We start from the raw sequence: 14,344 nt of genomic DNA on the forward strand, positions 1-14,344 counted from the left end.
CCAGCCTGTTCCTTACTAGCTCAAGAAGGTGCTGCTGGGAGTTGAACCCAGGATCTCCTGTTTACGAGACAGGCGCTTTGACCACTAAGCCACAGCACCTGTGCTTCACATGTCCTCAAATGATAGGTTTCCCTGGACTCATGCTTTTGATTTGGTCAACACAAAAAGATGTGAAGGCGCTGAATGTTTTTCTACATGTTCCAAAAGGCACTGCTGGGATTTGAACCCAGGATCTCCTGTTTACTAGACAGGCGCTTTGACCAACTAAGCCACAGCACCTTGCATTTCAGCACTTTGAACACAAGTCTTCTTTTTAACTTCATCTTTACGTGCCATTGTGTATTTGATGTTGATGGAAAGTAAGACGAAAAGTATTGTTCCCTGACCGGGAATCGAACCCGGGCCGCGGCGGTGAGAGCGCCGAATCCTGACCACTAGACCACCAGGGATGTTCTGTTATTGCTTTTTGCAATTGGACCTTTGACAAATGACCACATTAAATCCCACTGACGACAGATGGCAAGACACCGGTTTGTCTCTCTCGATATATGGCCCACATGCGAGACTGTGCTTTTCTCCAAATTTCTCAAAGAATCAAAAGTTGTACTGGTGTAAAGTTGCACAGTCAGACACAGTTCAGGTCAGCAAGCATTCTGTTTATAATATAGCAGCATGTATATTGACAGTTGTGTTGGCACAGCCCAGTTGCTTACTAACTCAAGAAGGTGCTGCTTGGATTTGAACCCAGGATCTCCTGTTTACTAGGCAGGCGCTTTGACCAACTAAGCCACAGCACCTGAACTTCAAAATGTCTGAACACTTCTGCATTTTATCTCCATCTTTACGTGCCATCGTGTATTTGATGTTGATAGAAAGACAAAAGAGATTGTTCCCTGACCGGGAATCGAACCCGGGCCGCGGCGGTGAAAGTGACGAATCCTGACCACTAGACCACCAGGGATGTGCTGCTACTGCTTTTTTCAATTGGACCTCTGACATTTGACCGTTGGCCAACGTAAAACATGACTATATTAAATCCCACTGACTACGGATGGAAAGATTCCAGTTTGTCTCTCTCGATATAGGGCCCACATGCGGGAATGTGTTTTTCTCTAAATATCTAATTGAATTAAAAGGTCTATTGGTGTAATGTCGCACTGTCAGACGCAGTAGAGATAAATAAGCAAGGATTCTGTTTACAATATGGAAGAGCAGCATAGACATTTGTGATGGCACTGTCCAGTTGCGTACTAGCTTAAGAAGGTGCTGCTGGGAGTTGAACCCAGGATCTCCTGTTTACAAGACAGGCGCTTTGACCACTAAGCCACAGCACCTGTGCTTCACGCAGTTTCAAATAATTCTCGACCAATTTGAATTATTGAGCACACCAAAAACTTCTTGGTGATGAAGGATATAGAGGGATGGAGTCCTCAAAGGTTCATGGGGAGGGTGTTTTGCTTCTTGGCCACTTGTCACCAACAGCACCTTCAATGAAGTTCCCCAGAATTATTCTTTTTAGTTGGTCAAACAAAAGAGATGTGAAAGCCCTGACGATTTTCTAAAACCGTTAGATTTTTCTACATGTTCCATAAGGCGCTGCTGGGATTTGAACTAAGGATGTCCAGCTTCAAAAAACGCAATCCTCATGACCATTGTGTGGAACAAACCCCAAAACATGAAATCCAAAGAAGTACATAAATTGTCTGTTTCTGTTTGCTTGCACTGATCAAAAATGAGAAAAATGGGTTCAAAAGAAAACAACGTGGCCGCTTAGCTCAGCTCTTTAGAGCGTGGTGCTAATAACGCCAAGGTCATGGGTTCAAGCCCCATTCTGGCCAGATGTCCTTTTTCAAACACACCTTCTCTGTTTCTTTACTTTCAAAAGGCTCAGATTTGAGACCTCAGAGAAAAAGAAAGTCACAGTTTTCGTCACTCGAAAAACAACAACCTTCCGTTGACAGCTTTGTAATCAAATCATTGTATTATATTCTGGAAGACACTAGCCCAGCTTTCATCATATCACAACTGAGAGGAAATAATTATGCAGTAATTACGAGCTGTCCAGACACAATCATCAGGAATGAAACTGATGCCTCTTTTCTTGCATTGGCCAGGAATCGAACCCGGGGCTCCTGTGTGGGAGACAGGAATTCTGCCACTGAACCACCAATGCTTGCGGGGAGGCCAGGTTTAACACATGGCATGGGTCTGGAACCACAGCCATGCCATTGAGAATCTCTGGCACTCCCAGTTGACCCAATTGTGTCATAACGTAGTTTGAGCTGCTCAGTTTGTGGGATTTCGACAGCCACGTGGCCTAATGGACAAAGCGTCTGACTTCGGATCAGAAGATTGAGGGTTCGAGTCCCTTCGTGGTTGTTTCTTTGAGCTGATATTTTGGATACAGACAGAAATGTATTTGACTTCTACTGCATCCTGTAAACTTATGACAAAACCTGGGATTTAAATGAGCGCTACAAAAGTGTGTCTCTACACTGCAACATCCAATAAAACACATGAGCCAACACGTAGTTTTTCAAACAATGTGTGAATTGGCTTGGAGAGAGTCATGGTTGCCAGTGTTTTCTCAATGTCCTCAAGCTCAAAAAGCACAATCCTCATGACCAGTGTGTGGAACAAACCCCAAAACATATGAAAACCAAAGAAGAACATAAATTATCTGTTTTCTTTCTGTTTGCGTGCATTGATAAAAAAAAAAAAACAAACTGAAAAAAGGGTTTAAAAGGAACCAAAGTGGCCGGTTAGCTCAGATGGTTAGAGAGTGGTGCTAATAACACCAAGGTCATGGGTTCAAGCCCCATACTGGCCAGAGGCTCTGCTTCAGACCCGCCTCCTCTATTTCTTACCTTTTAAAATGATCAGATTTAAGAAGTTGGTGAATAAGAAGGTTCCAGTTCTTCCACAGTTTTCGCCACTCAACAAACTACAAATGTACTGATTTTACATTGACAGCTTTTCAAATACATCTTCGTAGTTTATTTTTGAAGAGACAAGCGCTGCGTTTATCAAATATTACAACTGTGATGAAATAATTACATAGTAATAAAACAGTCAACTCTCTTGCATTGGCCGGGAATTGAACCCGGGTCTCCTGCATGGGAGGCTGGAATTCTACCACTGAACCACCAATGCTTACAAATAGCCCAGGTTGATCACCTGGCATGAGTCTGGGACCACAGCTATGCCATTGAGAATCTCAGGCACTCTCTTCTGACTTAGTTGTGCCATAATGTAGTTTGAGCTGGTCAGTTTGTGGTCTTTCGCCAGCCGCGTGGCCTAATGGACAAGGAGTCTGACTTCGGATCAGAAGATTGAGGGTTCGAGTCCCTTCGTGGTTGTTTCTTTCAGCTTGTGTTTTCGATAAAGAGAGAAATGTATTTGACTTCTACTGCATCCTGTAAACTTATGACAACACCTGGGATTTAAATGAGAGTGGAAATAGGAGGGCATCAACTGTTGCTTCTTGTCTTTATCCCACTCACAACAAGAGATTTATTTTATTCCTCATGTAGCTCTACAAAAGTGTGTCTCTACACTGCAACATCCAATAAAACACATAAGTCATGACATAGTTCCTCAAACAATGTGTGAATGGGCTCGGAGAGTCATGGCTGCCAGTGTTTTCTCATTGTCCTCCAGCTCAAAAAGCGCAATCCTCATGACCAGTGTTTGGAACAAACTCCAAAACATATGAAAACAGAGAAGTACATCAAATATTTCTCTTTCTTTTTGCTTTCACGGATCAGAAATGAGAGAAAAGGGGGTTCAAAGTCACCAATGTGGCCGGTTAGCTCAGATGGTTAGAGCGTGGTGCTAATAACGCCAAGGTCATGGGTTCAAGCCCCATACTGGCCAGAAACCTTGTTTCAAACACACCTCATCTATTTCTTACCTTTTAAAATGATCAGATTTGAGAAGTCAGTGAATAAGAAAGTTCCAGGTTTTCTCCAGTTTTTTTTATAGGGCCCACATTGCAGGACTGTCTTTTTTTTTCCAAATTTCTCATTGAATCAAAACAATTTTTTGGTGTATCTGTTTACAATATGACAGATCATGTCAGACACTTGTCCTGGCACAGGCCTGTTCCTTACTAGCTCAAGAAGGTGCTGCTGGGAGTTGAACCCAGGATCTCCTGTTTACGAGACAGGCGCTTTGACCACTAAGCCACAGCACCTGTGCTTCACATGTCCTCAAATGATAGGTTTCCCTGGACTCATGCTTTTGATTTGGTCAACACAAAAAGATGTGAAGGCGCTGAATGTTTTTCTACATGTTCCAAAAGGCACTGCTGGGATTTGAACCCAGGATCTCCTGTTTACTAGACAGGCGCTTTGACCAACTAAGGCACAGCACCTTGCATTTCAGCACTTTGAACACAAGTCTTCTTTTTAACTTCATCTTTACGTGCCATTGTGTATTTGATGTTGATGGAAAGTAAGACGAAAAGTATTGTTCCCTGACCGGGAATCGAACCCGGGCCGCGGCGGTGAGAGCGCCGAATCCTGACCACTAGACCACCAGGGATGTTCTGTTATTGCTTTTTGCAATTGGACCTTTGACAAATGACCACATTAAATCCCACTGACGACAGATGGCAAGACACCGGTTTGTCTCTCTCGATATATGGCCCACATGCGAGACTGTGCTTTTCTCCAAATTTCTCAAAGAATCAAAAGTTGTACTGGTGTAAAGTTGCATAGTCAGACACAGTTCAGGTCAGCAAGCATTCTGTTTGTAATATAGCAGCATGTATATTGACAGTTGTGCTGGCACAGCCCAGTTGCTTACTAACTCAAGAAGGTGCTGCTGGGAGTTGAACCCAGGATCTCCTGTTTACTAGACAGGCGCTTTGACCAACTAAGCCACAGCACCTGAACTTGAAAATGTCTGAACACTTCTGCATTTTATCTCCATCTTTACGTGCCATCGTGTATTTGATGTTGATAGAAAGACAAAAGAGATTGTTCCCTGACCGGGAATCGAACCCGGGCCGCGGCGGTGAAAGTGACGAATCCTGACCACTAGACCACCAGGGATGTGCTGCTACTGCTTTTTTCAATTGGACCTCTGACATTTGACCGTTGGCCAACGTAAAACATGACTATATTAAATCCCACTGACTACGGATGGAAAGATTCCAGTTTGTCTCTCTCGATATAGGGCCCACATGCGGGAATGTGTTTTTCTCTAAATATCTAATTGAATTAAAAGGTCTATTGGTGTAATGTCGCACTGTCAGACGCAGTTGAGATAAATAAGCAAGGATTCTGTTTACAATATGGAAGAACAGCATAGACATTTGTGATGGCACTGTCCAGTTGCGTACTAGCTTAAGAAGGTGCTGCTGGGAGTTGAACCCAGGATCTCCTGTTTACAAGACAGGCGCTTTGACCACTAAGCCACAGCACCTGTGCCTCACTCAGTTTCAAATAATTCTCAACCAATTTGAATTATTGAGCACACCAAAAACTTCTTGGTGATGAAGGATATAGAGGGATGGAGTCCTCAAAGGTTCATGGTGAGGGTGTTTTGCTTCTTGGCCACTTGTCACCAACAGCACCTTCAATGAAGTTCCCCAGAATTATTCTTTTTATTTGGTCAAACAAAAGAGATGTGAAAGCCCTGACGATTTTCTAAAACCGTTAGATTTTTCTACATGTTCCATAAGGCGCTGCTGGGATTTGAACTAAGGATGTCCAGCTTCAAAAAACGCAATCCTCATGACCATTGTGTGGAACAAACCCCAAAACATGAAATCCAAAGAAGTACATAAATTGTCTGTTTCTGTTTGCTTGCACTGATCAAAAATGAGAAAAATGGGTTTAAAAGAAAACAACGTGGCCGCTTAGCTCAGCTCTTTAGAGCGTGGTGCTAATAACGCCAAGGTCATGGGTTCAAGCCCCATACTGGCCAGATGTCCTTTTTCAAACACACCTTCTCTGTTTCTTTACTTTCAAAAGGCTCAGATTTGAGACCTCAGAGAAAAAGAAAGTCACAGTTTTCGTCACTCGAAAAACAACAACCTTCCGTTGACAGCTTTGTAATCAAATCGTTGTATTATATTCTGGAAGACACTAGCCCAGCTTTCATCATATCACAACTGAGTGGAAATAATTATGCAGTAATTACCAGCTGTCCAGACACAATCATCAGGAATGAAACTGATGCCTCTTTTCTTGCATTGGCCAGGAGTCGAACCCGGGGCTCCTGTGTGGGAGACAGGAATTCTGCCACTGAACCACCAATGCTTGCGGGGAGGCCAGGTTTAACACATGGCATGGGTCTGGAACCACAGCCATGCCATTGAGAATCTCTGGCACTCCCAGTTGACCCAATTGTGTCATAATGTAGTTTGAGCTGCTCAGTTTGTGGGCTTTCGACAGCCACGTGGCCTAATGGACAAAGCGTCTGACTTTGGATCAGAAGATTGAGGGTTCGAGTCCCTTCGTGGTTGTTTCTTTGAGCTGATATTTTGGATACAGACAGAAATGTATTTGACTTCTACTGCATCCTGTAAACTTATGACAAAACCTGGGATTTAAATGAGCGCTACAAAAGTGTGTCTCTACACTGCAACATCCAATAAGACACATGAGCCAACACGTAGTTTTTCAAACAATGTGTGAATTGGCTTGGAGAGAGTCATGGTTGCCAGTGTTTTCTCAATGTCCTCAAGCTCAAAAAGCACAATCCTCATGACCAGTGTGTGGAACAACCCCCAAAACATATGAAAACCAAAGAAGAACATAAATTATCTGTTTTCTTTCTGTTTGCTTGCATTGATAAAAAAAAAAAAAAACTGAAAAAAGGGTTTAAAAGGAACCAAAGTGGCCGGTTAGCTCAGATGGTTAGAGCGTGGTGCTAATAAAGCCAAGGTCATGGGTTCAAGCCCCATACTGGCCAGAGGCTCTGCTTCAGACCCGCCTCCTCTATTTCTTACCTTTTAAAATGATCAGATTTAAGAAGTTGGTGAATAAGAAGGTTCCAGTTCTTCCACAGTTTTCGCCACTCAACAAACTACAAATGTACTGATTTTACATTGACAGCTTTTCAAATACATCTTCGTAGTTTATTTTTGAAGAGACAAAAATATCAAATATTACAACTGTGATGAAATAATTACATAGTAATAAAACAGTCAACTCTCTTGCATTGGCCGGGAATTGAACCCGGGTCTCCTGCGTGGGAGGCAGGAATTCTACCACTGAACCACCAATGCTTACAAACAGCCCAGGTTGATCACCTGGCATGAGTCTGGGACCACAGCTATGCCATTGAGAATCTCAGGCACTCTCTTCTGACTTAGTTGTGCCATAATGTAGTTTGAGCTGGTCAGTTTGTGGTCTTTCGCCAGCCGCGTGGCCTAATGGACAAGGCGTCTGACTTCGGATCAGAAGATTGAGGGTTCGAGTCCCTTCGTGGTTGTTTCTTTCAGCTTGTGTTTTCGATAAAGAGAGAAATGTATTTGACTTCTACTGCATCCTGTAAACTTATGACAACACCTGGGATTTAAATGAGAGTGGAAATAGGACGGCATCAACTGTTGCTTCTTGTCTTTATCCCACTCACAACAAGAGATTTATTTTATTCCTCATGTAGCTCTACAAAAGTGTGTCTCTACACTGCAACATCCAATAAAACACATAAGTCATGACATAGTTCCTCAAACAATGTGTGAATGGGCTCGGAGAGTCATGGCTGCCAGTGTTTTCTCATTGTCCTCCAGCTCAAAAAGCGCAATCCTCATGACCAGTGTGTGGAACAAACTCCAAAACATATGAAAACAGAGAAGTACATCAAATATTTCTCTTTCTTTTTGCTTTCACGGATAAGAAATGAGAGAAAAGGGGGTTCAAAGTCACCAATGTGGCCGGTTAGCTCAGATGGTTAGAGCGTGGTGCTAATAATGCCAAGGTCATGGGTTCAAGCCCCATACTGGCCAGAAACCTTGTTTCAAACACACCTCATCTATTTCTTACCTTTTAAAATGATCAGATTTGAGAAGTCAGTGAATAAGAAAGTTCCAGGTTTTCTCCAGTTTTTTTATAGGGCCCACATTGCAGGACTGTCTTTTTTTTTCCAAATTTCTCATTGAATCAAAACAATTTTTTGGTGTATCTGTTTACAATATGACAGATCATGTCAGACACTTGTCCTGGCACAGGCCTGTTCCTTACTAGCTCAAGAAGGTGCTGCTGGGAGTTGAACCCAGGATTTCCTGTTTACGAGACAGGCGCTTTGACCACTAAGCCACAGCACCTGTGCTTCACATGTCCTCAAATGATAGGTTTCCCTGGACTCATGCTTTTGATTTGGTCAACACAAAAAGATGTGAAGGCGCTGAATGTTTTTCTACATGTTCCAAAAGGCACTGCTGGGATTTGAACCCAGGATCTCCTGTTTACTAGACAGGCGCTTTGACCAACTAAGCCACAGCACCTTGCATTTCAGCACTTTGAACACAAGTCTTCTTTTTAACTTCATCTTTACGTGCCATTGAGTATTTGATGTTGATGGAAAGTAAGACGAAAAGTATTGTTCCCTGACCGGGAATCGAACCCGGGCCGCGGCGGTGAGAGCGCCGAATCCTGACCACTAGACCACCAGGGATGTTCTATTATTGCTTTTTGCAATTGGACCTTTGACAAATGACCACATTAAATCCCACTGACGAAAGATGGCAAGACACCGGTTTGTCTCTCTCGATATATGGCCCACATGCGAGACTGTGCTTTTCTCCAAATTTCTCAAAGAATCAAAAGTTGTACTGGTGTAAAGTTGCATAGTCAGACACAGTTCAGGTCAGCAAGCATTCTGTTTATAATATAGCAGCATGTATATTGACAGTTGTGCTGGCACAGCTCAGTTGCTTACTAACTCAAGAAGGTGCTGCTGGGATTTGAACCCAGGATCTCCTGTTTACTAGACAGGCGCTTTGACCAACTAAGCCACAGCACCTGAACTTCGAAACATCTGAACACTTCTGCATTTTATCTCCATCTTTACGTGCCATCGTGTATTTGATGTTGATAGAAAGACAAAAGAGATTGTTCCCTGACCGGGAATCGAACCCGGGCCGCGGCGGTGAAAGCGCCGAATCCTGACCACTAGACCACCAGGGATGTGCTGCTACTGCTTTTTTCAATTGGACCTCTCACATTTGACCGTTGGCCAACGTAAAACATGACTATATTAAATCCCACTGACTACGGATGGAAAGATTCCAGTTTGTCTCTCTCGATATAGGGCCCACATGCGGGAATGTGTTTTTCTCTAAATATCTAATTGAATTAAAAGGTCTATTGGTGTAATGTCGCACTGTCAGACGCAGTTGAGATAAATAAGCAAGGATTCTGTTTACAATATGGAAGAGCAGCATAGACATTTGTGATGGCACTGTCCAGTTGCGTACTAGCTTAAGAAGGTGCTGCTGGGAGTTGAACACAGGATCTCCTGTTTACAAGACAGGCGCTTTGACCACTAAGCCACAGCACCTGTGCGTCATGCAGTTTCAAATAATTCTCGACCAATTTGAATTATTGAGCACACCAAAAACTTCTTGGTGATGAAGGATATAGAGGGATGGAGTCCTCAAAGGTTCATGGGGAGGGTGTTTTGCTTCTTGGCCACTTGTCACCAACAGCACCTTCAATGAAGTTCCCCAGAATTATTCTTTTTATTTGGTCAAACAAAAGAGATGTGAAAGCCCTGACGATTTTCTAAAACCGTTAGATTTTTCTACATGTTCCATAAGGCGCTGCTGGGATTTGAACTAAGGATGTCCAGCTTCAAAAAACGCAATCCTCATGACCATTGTGTGGAACAAACCCCAAAACATGAAATCCAAAGAAGTACATAAATTGTCTGTTTCTGTTTGCTTGCACTGATCAAAAATGAGAAAAATGGGTTCAAAAGAAAACAACGTGGCCGCTTAGCTCAGCTCTTTAGAGCGTGGTGCTAATAACACCAAGGTCATGGGTTCAAGCCCCATACTGGCCAGATGTCCTTTTTCAAACACACCTTCTCTGTTTCTTTACTTTCAAAAGGCTCAGATTTGAGACCTCAGAGAAAAAGAAAGTCACAGTTTTCGTCACTCGAAAAACAACAACCTTCCGTTGACAGCTTTGTAATCAAATCATTGTATTATATTCTGGAAGACACTAGCCCAGCTTTCATCATATCACAACTGAGTGGAAATAATTATGCAGTAATTACCAGCTGTCCAGACACAATCATCAGGAATGAAACTGATGCCTCTTTTCTTGCATTGGCCAGGAATCGAACCCGGGATAAGATTGAGGGTTCGAGTCCCTTCGTGGTTGTTTCTTTGAGCTGATATTTTGGATACAGACAGAAATGTATTTGACTTCTACTGCATCCTGTAAACTTATGACAAAACCTGGGATTTAAATGAGCGCTACAAAAGTGTGTCTCTACACTGCAACATCCAATAAAACACATGAGCCAACACATAGTTTTTCAAACAATGTGTGAATTGGCTTGGAGAGAGTCATGGTTGCCAGTGTTTTCTCAATGTCCTCAAGCTCAAAAAGCACAATCCTCATGACCAGTGTGTGGAACAACCCCCAAAACATATGAAAACCAAAGAAGAACATAAATTATCTGTTTTCTTTCTGTTTGCTTGCATTGATAAAAAAAAAAAAAAACTGAAAAAAGGGTTTAAAAGGAACCAAAGTGGCCGGTTAGCTCAGATGGTTAGAGCGTGGTGCTAATAACACCAAGGTCATGGGTTCAAGCCCCATACTGGCCAGAGGCTCTGCTTCAGACCCGCCTCCTCTATTTCTTACCTTTTAAAATGATCAGATTTAAGAAGTTGGTGAATAAGAAGGTTCCAGTTCTTCCACAGTTTTCGCCACTCAACAAACTACAAATGTACTGATTTTACATTGACAGCTTTTCAAATACATCTTCGTAGTTTATTTTTGAAGAGACAAAAATATCAAATATTACAACTGTGATGAAATAATTACATAGTAATAAAACAGTCAACTCTCTTGCATTGGCCGGGAATTGAACCCGGGTCTCCTGCGTGGGAGGCAGGAATTCTACCACTGAACCACCAATGCTTACAAACAGCCCAGGTTGATCACCTGGCATGAGTCTGGGACCACAGCTATGCCATTGAGAATCTCAGGCACTCTCTTCTGACTTAGTTGTGCCATAATGTAGTTTGAGCTGGTCAGTTTGTGGTCTTTCGCCAGCCGCGTGGCCTAATGGACAAGGCGTCTGACTTCGGATCAGAAGATTGAGGGTTCGAGTCCCTTCGTGGTTGTTTCTTTCAGCTTGTGTTTTCGATAAAGAGAGAAATGTATTTGACTTCTACTGCATCCTGTAAACTTATGACAACACCTGGGATTTAAATGAGAGTGGAAATAGGACGGCATCAACTGTTGCTTCTTGTCTTTATCCCACTCACAACAAGAGATTTATTTTATTCCTCATGTAGCTCTACAAAAGTGTGTCTCTACACTGCAACATCCAATAAAACACATAAGTCATGACATAGTTCCTCAAACAATGTGTGAATGGGCTCGGAGAGTCATGGCTGCCAGTGTTTTCTCATTGTCCTCCAGCTCAAAAAGCGCAATCCTCATGACCAGTGTGTGGAACAAACTCCAAAACATATGAAAACAGAGAAGTACATCAAATATTTCTCTTTCTTTTTGCTTTCACGGATAAGAAATGAGAGAAAAGGGGGTTCAAAGTCACCAATGTGGCCGGTTAGCTCAGATGGTTAGAGCGTGGTGCTAATAATGCCAAGGTCATGGGTTCAAGCCCCATACTGGCCAGAAACCTTCTTTCAAACACACCTCATCTATTTCTTACCTTTTAAAATGATCAGATTTGAGAAGTCAGTGAATAAGAAAGTTCCAGGTTTTCTCCAGTTTTTTTATAGGGCCCACATTGCAGGACTGTCTTTTTTTTTCCAAATTTCTCATTGAATCAAAACAATTTTTTGGTGTATCTGTTTACAATATGACAGATCATGTCAGACACTTGTCCTGGCACAGGCCTGTTCCTTACTAGCTCAAGAAGGTGCTGCTGGGAGTTGAACCCAGGATCTCCTGTTTACGAGACAGGCGCTTTGACCACTAAGCCACAGCACCTGTGCTTCACATGTCCTCAAATGATAGGTTTCCCTGGACTCATGCTTTTGATTTGGTCAACACAAAAAGATGTGAAGGCGCTGAATGTTTTTCTACATGTTCCAAAAGGCACTGCTGGGATTTGAACCCAGGATCTCCTGTTTACTAGACAGGCGCTTTGACCAACTAAGCCACAGCACCTTGCATTTCAGCACTTTGAACACAAGTCTTCTTTTTAACTTCATCTTTACGTGCCATTGAGTATTTGATGTTGATGGAAAGTAAGACGAAAAGTATTGTTCCCTGACCGGGAATCGAACCCGGGCCGCGGCGGTGAGAGCGCCGAATCCTGACCACTAGACCACCAGGGATGTTCTATTATTGCTTTTTGCAATTGGACCTTTGACAAATGACCACATTAAATCCCACTGACAAAAGATGGCAAGACACCGGTTTGTCTCTCTCGATATATGGCCCACATGCGAGACTGTGCTTTTCTCCAAATTTCTCAAAGAATCAAAAGTTGTACTGGTGTAAAGTTGCATAGTCAGACACAGTTCAGGTCAGCAAGCATTCTGTTTATAATATAGCAGCATGTATATTGACAGTTGTGCTGGCACAGCTCAGTTGCTTACTAACTCAAGAAGGTGCTGCTGGGATTTGAACCCAGGATCTCCTGTTTACTAGACAGGCGCTTTGACCAACTAAGCCACAGCACCTGAACTTTGAAACATCTGAACACTTCTGCATTTTATCTCCATCTTTACGTGCCATCGTGTATTTGATGTTGATAGAAAGACAAAAGAGATTGTTCCCTGACCGGGAATCGAACCCGGGCCGCGGCGGTGAAAGCGCCGAATCCTGACCACTAGACCACCAGGGATGTGCTGCTACTGCTTTTTTCAATTGGACCTCTGACATTTGACCGTTGGCCAACGTAAAACATGACTATATTAAATCCCACTGACTACGGATGGAAAGATTCCAGTTTGTCTCTCTCGATATAGGGCCCACATGCGGGAATGTGTTTTTCTCTAAATATCTAATTGAATTAAAAGGTCTATTGGTGTAATGTCGCACTGTCAGACGCAGTTGAGATAAATAAGCAAGGATTCTGTTTACAATATGGAAGAGCAGCATAGACATTTGTGATGGCACTGTCCAGTTGCGTACTAGCTTAAGAAGGTGCTGCTGGGAGTTGAACCCAGGATCTCCTGTTTACAAGACAGGCGCTTTGACCACTAAGCCACAGCACCTGTGCTTCATGCAGTTTCAAATAATTCTCGACCAATTTGAATTATTGAGCACACCAAAAACTTCTTGGTGATGAAGGATATAGAGGGATGGAGTCCTCAAAGGTTCATGGGGAGGGTGTTTTGCTTCTTGGCCACTTGTCACCAACAGCACCTTCAATGAAGTTCCCCAGAATTATTCTTTTTATTTGGTCAAACAAAAGAGATGTGAAAGCCCTGACGATTTTCTAAAACCGTTAGATTTTTCTACATGTTCCATAAGGCGCTGCTGGGATTTGAACTAAGGATGTCCAGCTTCAAAAAACGCAATCCTCATGACCATTGTGTGGAACAAACCCCAAAACATGAAATCCAAAGAAGTACATAAATTGTCTGTTTCTGTTTGCTTGCACTGATCAAAAATGAGAAAAATGGGTTCAAAAGAAAACAACGTGGCCGCTTAGCTCAGCTCTTTAGAGCGTGGTGCTAATAACACCAAGGTCATGGGTTCAAGCCCCATACTGGCCAGATGTCCTTTTTCAAACACACCTTCTCTGTTTCTTTACTTTCAAAAGGCTCAGATTTGAGACCTCAGAGAAAAAGAAAGTCACAGTTTTCGTCACTCGAAAAACAACAACCTTCCGTTGACAGCTTTGTAATCAAATCATTGTATTATATTCTGGAAGACACTAGCCCAGCTTTCATCATATCACAACTGAGTGGAAATAATTATGCAGTAATTACCAGCTGTCCAGACACAATCATCAGGAATGAAACTGATGCCTCTTTTCTTGCATTGGCCAGGAATCGAACCCGGGATAAGATTGAGGGTTCGAGTCCCTTCGTGGTTGTTTCTTTGAGCTGATATTTTGGATACAGACAGAAATGTATTTGACTTCTACTGCATCCTGTAAACTTATGACAAAACCTGGGATTTAAATGAGCGCTACAAAAGTGTGTCTCTACACTGCAACATCCAATAAA

General features: G+C 42.7%; 42 non-coding genes across 42 annotated transcripts; 13 read left to right on the forward strand and 29 right to left on the reverse strand.

Annotated features, from left to right (window-relative positions):
• Nucleotides 1–26: 26 nt before the first annotated feature.
• trnat-cgu (transfer RNA threonine (anticodon CGU)) lies at nt 27–99 on the reverse strand. The gene has a single exon. It is a non-coding gene; the product is annotated as a tRNA-Thr (tRNA).
• A 106-nt stretch (nt 100–205) lies between these two features.
• Nucleotides 206–279, reverse strand: trnat-agu (transfer RNA threonine (anticodon AGU)). The gene has a single exon. It is a non-coding gene; the product is annotated as a tRNA-Thr (tRNA).
• Nucleotides 280–377: 98 nt separating this feature from the next.
• On the reverse strand, nt 378–449 carry trnae-cuc (transfer RNA glutamic acid (anticodon CUC)). Its single transcript has one exon. It is a non-coding gene; the product is annotated as a tRNA-Glu (tRNA).
• Nucleotides 450–723: 274 nt separating this feature from the next.
• On the reverse strand, nt 724–797 carry trnat-agu (transfer RNA threonine (anticodon AGU)). Its single transcript has one exon. It is a non-coding gene; the product is annotated as a tRNA-Thr (tRNA).
• A 92-nt stretch (nt 798–889) lies between these two features.
• Nucleotides 890–961, reverse strand: trnae-uuc (transfer RNA glutamic acid (anticodon UUC)). Its single transcript has one exon. It is a non-coding gene; the product is annotated as a tRNA-Glu (tRNA).
• A 300-nt stretch (nt 962–1,261) lies between these two features.
• On the reverse strand, nt 1,262–1,334 carry trnat-ugu (transfer RNA threonine (anticodon UGU)). Its single transcript has one exon. It is a non-coding gene; the product is annotated as a tRNA-Thr (tRNA).
• A 768-nt stretch (nt 1,335–2,102) lies between these two features.
• Nucleotides 2,103–2,173, reverse strand: trnag-ccc (transfer RNA glycine (anticodon CCC)). The gene has a single exon. It is a non-coding gene; the product is annotated as a tRNA-Gly (tRNA).
• A 133-nt stretch (nt 2,174–2,306) lies between these two features.
• On the forward strand, nt 2,307–2,379 carry trnar-ucg (transfer RNA arginine (anticodon UCG)). Its single transcript has one exon. It is a non-coding gene; the product is annotated as a tRNA-Arg (tRNA).
• Nucleotides 2,380–2,756: 377 nt separating this feature from the next.
• On the forward strand, nt 2,757–2,830 carry trnai-aau (transfer RNA isoleucine (anticodon AAU)). Its single transcript has one exon. It is a non-coding gene; the product is annotated as a tRNA-Ile (tRNA).
• A 252-nt stretch (nt 2,831–3,082) lies between these two features.
• trnag-ccc (transfer RNA glycine (anticodon CCC)) lies at nt 3,083–3,153 on the reverse strand. Its single transcript has one exon. It is a non-coding gene; the product is annotated as a tRNA-Gly (tRNA).
• A 649-nt stretch (nt 3,154–3,802) lies between these two features.
• Nucleotides 3,803–3,876, forward strand: trnai-aau (transfer RNA isoleucine (anticodon AAU)). The gene has a single exon. It is a non-coding gene; the product is annotated as a tRNA-Ile (tRNA).
• Nucleotides 3,877–4,122: 246 nt separating this feature from the next.
• Nucleotides 4,123–4,195, reverse strand: trnat-cgu (transfer RNA threonine (anticodon CGU)). The gene has a single exon. It is a non-coding gene; the product is annotated as a tRNA-Thr (tRNA).
• A 106-nt stretch (nt 4,196–4,301) lies between these two features.
• Nucleotides 4,302–4,375, reverse strand: trnat-agu (transfer RNA threonine (anticodon AGU)). The gene has a single exon. It is a non-coding gene; the product is annotated as a tRNA-Thr (tRNA).
• A 98-nt stretch (nt 4,376–4,473) lies between these two features.
• Nucleotides 4,474–4,545, reverse strand: trnae-cuc (transfer RNA glutamic acid (anticodon CUC)). Its single transcript has one exon. It is a non-coding gene; the product is annotated as a tRNA-Glu (tRNA).
• Nucleotides 4,546–4,819: 274 nt separating this feature from the next.
• Nucleotides 4,820–4,893, reverse strand: trnat-agu (transfer RNA threonine (anticodon AGU)). The gene has a single exon. It is a non-coding gene; the product is annotated as a tRNA-Thr (tRNA).
• Nucleotides 4,894–4,985: 92 nt separating this feature from the next.
• Nucleotides 4,986–5,057, reverse strand: trnae-uuc (transfer RNA glutamic acid (anticodon UUC)). Its single transcript has one exon. It is a non-coding gene; the product is annotated as a tRNA-Glu (tRNA).
• Nucleotides 5,058–5,357: 300 nt separating this feature from the next.
• On the reverse strand, nt 5,358–5,430 carry trnat-ugu (transfer RNA threonine (anticodon UGU)). Its single transcript has one exon. It is a non-coding gene; the product is annotated as a tRNA-Thr (tRNA).
• Nucleotides 5,431–5,860: 430 nt separating this feature from the next.
• trnai-aau (transfer RNA isoleucine (anticodon AAU)) lies at nt 5,861–5,934 on the forward strand. The gene has a single exon. It is a non-coding gene; the product is annotated as a tRNA-Ile (tRNA).
• Nucleotides 5,935–6,198: 264 nt separating this feature from the next.
• On the reverse strand, nt 6,199–6,269 carry trnag-ccc (transfer RNA glycine (anticodon CCC)). Its single transcript has one exon. It is a non-coding gene; the product is annotated as a tRNA-Gly (tRNA).
• A 133-nt stretch (nt 6,270–6,402) lies between these two features.
• On the forward strand, nt 6,403–6,475 carry trnaq-uug (transfer RNA glutamine (anticodon UUG)). Its single transcript has one exon. It is a non-coding gene; the product is annotated as a tRNA-Gln (tRNA).
• A 375-nt stretch (nt 6,476–6,850) lies between these two features.
• Nucleotides 6,851–6,924, forward strand: trnai-aau (transfer RNA isoleucine (anticodon AAU)). Its single transcript has one exon. It is a non-coding gene; the product is annotated as a tRNA-Ile (tRNA).
• Nucleotides 6,925–7,169: 245 nt separating this feature from the next.
• Nucleotides 7,170–7,240, reverse strand: trnag-ccc (transfer RNA glycine (anticodon CCC)). Its single transcript has one exon. It is a non-coding gene; the product is annotated as a tRNA-Gly (tRNA).
• Nucleotides 7,241–7,373: 133 nt separating this feature from the next.
• Nucleotides 7,374–7,446, forward strand: trnar-ucg (transfer RNA arginine (anticodon UCG)). Its single transcript has one exon. It is a non-coding gene; the product is annotated as a tRNA-Arg (tRNA).
• Nucleotides 7,447–7,889: 443 nt separating this feature from the next.
• On the forward strand, nt 7,890–7,963 carry trnai-aau (transfer RNA isoleucine (anticodon AAU)). The gene has a single exon. It is a non-coding gene; the product is annotated as a tRNA-Ile (tRNA).
• Nucleotides 7,964–8,208: 245 nt separating this feature from the next.
• trnat-cgu (transfer RNA threonine (anticodon CGU)) lies at nt 8,209–8,281 on the reverse strand. The gene has a single exon. It is a non-coding gene; the product is annotated as a tRNA-Thr (tRNA).
• Nucleotides 8,282–8,387: 106 nt separating this feature from the next.
• trnat-agu (transfer RNA threonine (anticodon AGU)) lies at nt 8,388–8,461 on the reverse strand. Its single transcript has one exon. It is a non-coding gene; the product is annotated as a tRNA-Thr (tRNA).
• Nucleotides 8,462–8,559: 98 nt separating this feature from the next.
• Nucleotides 8,560–8,631, reverse strand: trnae-cuc (transfer RNA glutamic acid (anticodon CUC)). Its single transcript has one exon. It is a non-coding gene; the product is annotated as a tRNA-Glu (tRNA).
• Nucleotides 8,632–8,905: 274 nt separating this feature from the next.
• Nucleotides 8,906–8,979, reverse strand: trnat-agu (transfer RNA threonine (anticodon AGU)). Its single transcript has one exon. It is a non-coding gene; the product is annotated as a tRNA-Thr (tRNA).
• A 92-nt stretch (nt 8,980–9,071) lies between these two features.
• trnae-uuc (transfer RNA glutamic acid (anticodon UUC)) lies at nt 9,072–9,143 on the reverse strand. The gene has a single exon. It is a non-coding gene; the product is annotated as a tRNA-Glu (tRNA).
• Nucleotides 9,144–9,443: 300 nt separating this feature from the next.
• trnat-ugu (transfer RNA threonine (anticodon UGU)) lies at nt 9,444–9,516 on the reverse strand. The gene has a single exon. It is a non-coding gene; the product is annotated as a tRNA-Thr (tRNA).
• A 430-nt stretch (nt 9,517–9,946) lies between these two features.
• On the forward strand, nt 9,947–10,020 carry trnai-aau (transfer RNA isoleucine (anticodon AAU)). The gene has a single exon. It is a non-coding gene; the product is annotated as a tRNA-Ile (tRNA).
• Nucleotides 10,021–10,718: 698 nt separating this feature from the next.
• On the forward strand, nt 10,719–10,792 carry trnai-aau (transfer RNA isoleucine (anticodon AAU)). The gene has a single exon. It is a non-coding gene; the product is annotated as a tRNA-Ile (tRNA).
• Nucleotides 10,793–11,037: 245 nt separating this feature from the next.
• trnag-ccc (transfer RNA glycine (anticodon CCC)) lies at nt 11,038–11,108 on the reverse strand. The gene has a single exon. It is a non-coding gene; the product is annotated as a tRNA-Gly (tRNA).
• Nucleotides 11,109–11,241: 133 nt separating this feature from the next.
• Nucleotides 11,242–11,314, forward strand: trnar-ucg (transfer RNA arginine (anticodon UCG)). Its single transcript has one exon. It is a non-coding gene; the product is annotated as a tRNA-Arg (tRNA).
• A 443-nt stretch (nt 11,315–11,757) lies between these two features.
• Nucleotides 11,758–11,831, forward strand: trnai-aau (transfer RNA isoleucine (anticodon AAU)). The gene has a single exon. It is a non-coding gene; the product is annotated as a tRNA-Ile (tRNA).
• Nucleotides 11,832–12,076: 245 nt separating this feature from the next.
• trnat-cgu (transfer RNA threonine (anticodon CGU)) lies at nt 12,077–12,149 on the reverse strand. Its single transcript has one exon. It is a non-coding gene; the product is annotated as a tRNA-Thr (tRNA).
• A 106-nt stretch (nt 12,150–12,255) lies between these two features.
• On the reverse strand, nt 12,256–12,329 carry trnat-agu (transfer RNA threonine (anticodon AGU)). The gene has a single exon. It is a non-coding gene; the product is annotated as a tRNA-Thr (tRNA).
• A 98-nt stretch (nt 12,330–12,427) lies between these two features.
• On the reverse strand, nt 12,428–12,499 carry trnae-cuc (transfer RNA glutamic acid (anticodon CUC)). The gene has a single exon. It is a non-coding gene; the product is annotated as a tRNA-Glu (tRNA).
• A 274-nt stretch (nt 12,500–12,773) lies between these two features.
• Nucleotides 12,774–12,847, reverse strand: trnat-agu (transfer RNA threonine (anticodon AGU)). Its single transcript has one exon. It is a non-coding gene; the product is annotated as a tRNA-Thr (tRNA).
• A 92-nt stretch (nt 12,848–12,939) lies between these two features.
• trnae-uuc (transfer RNA glutamic acid (anticodon UUC)) lies at nt 12,940–13,011 on the reverse strand. Its single transcript has one exon. It is a non-coding gene; the product is annotated as a tRNA-Glu (tRNA).
• Nucleotides 13,012–13,311: 300 nt separating this feature from the next.
• trnat-ugu (transfer RNA threonine (anticodon UGU)) lies at nt 13,312–13,384 on the reverse strand. The gene has a single exon. It is a non-coding gene; the product is annotated as a tRNA-Thr (tRNA).
• A 430-nt stretch (nt 13,385–13,814) lies between these two features.
• Nucleotides 13,815–13,888, forward strand: trnai-aau (transfer RNA isoleucine (anticodon AAU)). The gene has a single exon. It is a non-coding gene; the product is annotated as a tRNA-Ile (tRNA).
• The last annotated feature ends 456 nt before the right edge of the window (nt 13,889–14,344 follow it).

The sequence above is a fragment of the Nelusetta ayraudi genome, unplaced genomic scaffold (genome assembly GCF_046127955.1).
Source record: "Nelusetta ayraudi isolate G7.1 ecotype Tasmania unplaced genomic scaffold, CSIRO-AGI_Nayr_v1 ptg000084l, whole genome shotgun sequence".
In the NCBI taxonomy this organism is placed as follows: domain Eukaryota; kingdom Metazoa; phylum Chordata; class Actinopteri; order Tetraodontiformes; family Monacanthidae; genus Nelusetta; species Nelusetta ayraudi.